Below are 4,418 nucleotides of genomic sequence, written 5' to 3'. Positions count from 1 at the left end.
CATTCTATACAATTAATTTATGTTGTGCATAGACGAAATTAATATGACGTGCTATTGCATTGCGATCCATACAAAAACGTGTATGTCATGCACAGATTCCGTGCATTGTGCATAGAAGAGAAAACATATCACATATACTGTTGCATCGCAACGTATCAAGAAATTGCATTGCATTCAAAATACTAACTTATAAACTTATTTCTTGTGTATTAAAGAGATAACACTTAACATGCGCATTGCATTGCAGAGAGTTATTCTGTTTTGCAGTGAAGAGATAACATGAAAGGTGCTTGTTGTACTGCGTTGCATAAAAATCTCTTTGAAGAGAAAAGAAATCACATATACTTGTTGCATTTTCATGTACCAAGAACTGTTTAAATTGCATCATGTACAACAGATAACTTATTATGCTGTGCATAGAAGCACATAACATATGCATATAACATATGTGCTGATGCACTGCAACATGCAAATTATGCACTGTTTCCTTGCAGTGTATATAAGAAATAACATTGATGAGATAGCACATAACACGATGTGTTACAACTAAATGAATGAACGCATCCGTTATGCATTGAGGAGATAACACATAAAGTGCATTGCATTGCAGTATCTCAATCCGTTTTGCTGGGAAGAGATAACATATGACAGGTGCTTGTTGTACTGCTGTGCACACAAGAAGAGAAAACATATCACATATACTGTTGCATCGCAATGTATCAAGAAATTGCAATGCATTCAAAATACTAACTTATAATCTTATTTCTTGTGTATTAAAGAGATAACACTTAACATGCGCATTGCATTGCAGAGAGTTATTCTGTATTCCAGTGAAGAGATAACATGAAAAGTGCTTGTTGTACTGCGTTGCATAAAAAACTATCTCTTTCCCTTGTGCATTGAAGAGAAAAGGAATCACGTATGCTGTTGCATTTTAATGCATCAAGAACGGTTTACAATCGCATCATATACAATAGTTCACTTATTATACTGTGCATAGAACAAATGGATATAACATATGCGTTGATACATTGCAACGTGCAAATTATGCACTGATATATGATACGGTGCTTTTGCATTGCATTGTCGCGTTGTGCAGTGATGAATAACATATAAGCTACGAAAACGAACTTTGTTGTGTACTGTTCGTTAACACATAACACAGGTGCTTTTGAACTGCATTGCATATAAAAAACAATTCCTTTGCGTATTGAAGGGAAAACAGTACATGCTGTTGCACTGCAATTTATGAAAAAACATTGCAATCCATATAAGAACGTGTATGTCATGCACAGATTCCTTGCATTGTGCATAGAAGAGAAAACATATCACATATACTGTTGCATCGCAATGCATCAAGAAATTACATTGCATTCAAAATACTAACTAACTTATAAACTTATTTCTTGTGTATTAAAGAGATAACACTTAACATGCGCATTGCATTGCAGAGAGTTATTCTGTTTTGCAGTGAAGAGATAAAATGAAAGGTGCTTGTTGTACTGCGTTGCATAAAAATCTCTTTGAAGAGAAAAGAAATCACATATACTTGTTGCATTTTCATGTACCAAGAACTGTTTAAATTGCATCATGTACAACAGTTAACTTATTTATGCTGTGCATAGAAGCACATAACAAATGCATATAACATATGTGCTGATGCATTGCAACATGCAAATTATGCACTGTTTCTTTGCAGTGTATATAAGAAATAACATTGATGAGATATTACAACTAAATGAATTAACGCATCCGTTATGCATTGAGGAGATAACACATAACGTGCATTGCATTGCAGTATCTCAATCCGTTTTGCAGGGAAGAGATAACATATGACAGGTGCTTGTTGTACTGCTGTGCACACAAGAACTAATTCTTTCCTTTGTGCATTGAAGAGATGCTGTTGCACTGCAATATATACAAGAACTAACTATTTCATTACATTCTATACAATTAATGTTGTGCATAGACGAAATTAATATGACGTGCTGTTGCATTGCAATCCATACAAGAACGTGTATGTTATGCACAGGTTCCTTGCATTATGCACTGAAGAGAAAACAAATCACATATGCTGTTGCATCGCAATGCATCAAGAAACTGCATTGCATTCAAAATACTATCTTATAAACTTATTTTGTTGTGTATTAAAGAGATAACAACATGTCCTTTGCATTGCAGGGAGTTATTCCGTTTTGCAGTGAAGAGATAATACGAAAGGTTCTTGTTGTACTGTGTTGCATAAAAAATCAGCCTCTTTCCCTTGTGCATTGAAGAGAAAAGAAATCATATATGCCTTTTGCATTTTAATGCACCAAGACCTTTTAAATTGCATTATGTACAACAGTTATTATGTTATTATTCATTTCTTATTATGCTGTGCATAAAATAAATTAATATAACATATGTGCTGATGCACTGTTTCCTTGCAGTGTATACAAGAAATAACATTGATGAGCTAGCACATAACACGAGGTGTTACAACTAAATGAACTAACGCATCCGTTATGCATTGAAGAGATATTATATATAACGTGCATTGCATTGCAGTAACTCAATCGGTTTTTCAGGGAAGAGATAACATATGACAGGTGCTTGTTGTACTGCTCTGCACACAATAACTAATTCTTTCCTTTGTCCATTGAAGAGATGCTGTTGCACTGCAATAAATAAAAAAACTAACTGTTTCATTGCATTCTATACAATTAATTTATGTTGTGCATAGACGAAATTAATATGACGTGCTATTGCATTGCGATCCATACAAAAACGTGTATGTCATGCACAGATTCCGTGCATTGTGCATAGAAGAGAAAACATATCACATATACTGTTGCATCGCAACGTATCAAGAAATTGCATTGCATTCAAAATACTAACTTATAAACTTATTTCTTGTGTATTAAAGAGATAACACTTAACATGCGCATTGCATTGCAGAGAGTTATTCTGTTTTGCAGTGAAGAGATAACATGAAAGGTGCTTGTTGTACTGCGTTGCATAAAAATCTCTTTGAAGAGAAAAGAAATCACATATACTTGTTGCATTTTCATGTACCAAGAACTGTTTAAATTGCATCATGTACAACAGATAACTTATTATGCTGTGCATAGAAGCACATAACATATGCATATAACATATGTGCTGATGCACTGCAACATGCAAATTATGCACTGTTTCCTTGCAGTGTATATAAGAAATAACATTGATGAGATAGCACATAACACGATGTGTTACAACTAAATGAATGAACGCATCCGTTATGCATTGAGGAGATAACACATAAAGTGCATTGCATTGCAGTATCTCAATCCGTTTTGCTGGGAAGAGATAACATATGACAGGTGCTTGTTGTACTGCTGTGCACACAAGAAGAGAAAACATATCACATATACTGTTGCATCGCAATGTATCAAGAAATTGCAATGCATTCAAAATACTAACTTATAATCTTATTTCTTGTGTATTAAAGAGATAACACTTAACATGCGCATTGCATTGCAGAGAGTTATTCTGTATTCCAGTGAAGAGATAACATGAAAAGTGCTTGTTGTACTGCGTTGCATAAAAAACTATCTCTTTCCCTTGTGCATTGAAGAGAAAAGGAATCACGTATGCTGTTGCATTTTAATGCATCAAGAACGGTTTACAATCGCATCATATACAATAGTTCACTTATTATACTGTGCATAGAACAAATGGATATAACATATGCGTTGATACATTGCAACGTGCAAATTATGCACTGATATATGATACGGTGCTTTTGCATTGCATTGTCGCGTTGTGCAGTGATGAATAACATATAAGCTACGAAAACGAACTTTGTTGTGTACTGTTCGTTAACACATAACACAGGTGCTTTTGAACTGCATTGCATATAAAAAACAATTCCTTTGCGTATTGAAGGGAAAACAGTACATGCTGTTGCACTGCAATTTATGAAAAAACATTGCAATCCATATAAGAACGTGTATGTCATGCACAGATTCCTTGCATTGTGCATAGAAGAGAAAACATATCACATATACTGTTGCATCGCAATGCATCAAGAAATTACATTGCATTCAAAATACTAACTAACTTATAAACTTATTTCTTGTGTATTAAAGAGATAACACTTAACATGCGCATTGCATTGCAGAGAGTTATTCTGTTTTGCAGTGAAGAGATAAAATGAAAGGTGCTTGTTGTACTGCGTTGCATAAAAATCTCTTTGAAGAGAAAAGAAATCACATATACTTGTTGCATTTTCATGTACCAAGAACTGTTTAAATTGCATCATGTACAACAGTTAACTTATTTATGCTGTGCATAGAAGCACATAACAAATGCATATAACATATGTGCTGATGCATTGCAACATGCAAATTATGCACTGTTTCTTTGCAGTGTATATAAGAAATAACATTGATGAG

This window comes from Megalobrama amblycephala, linkage group LG2, assembly GCF_018812025.1.
Source record: "Megalobrama amblycephala isolate DHTTF-2021 linkage group LG2, ASM1881202v1, whole genome shotgun sequence".
NCBI classification, from domain to species: domain Eukaryota; kingdom Metazoa; phylum Chordata; class Actinopteri; order Cypriniformes; family Xenocyprididae; genus Megalobrama; species Megalobrama amblycephala.
Note: the sequence above shows the minus strand (reverse complement) of the source record.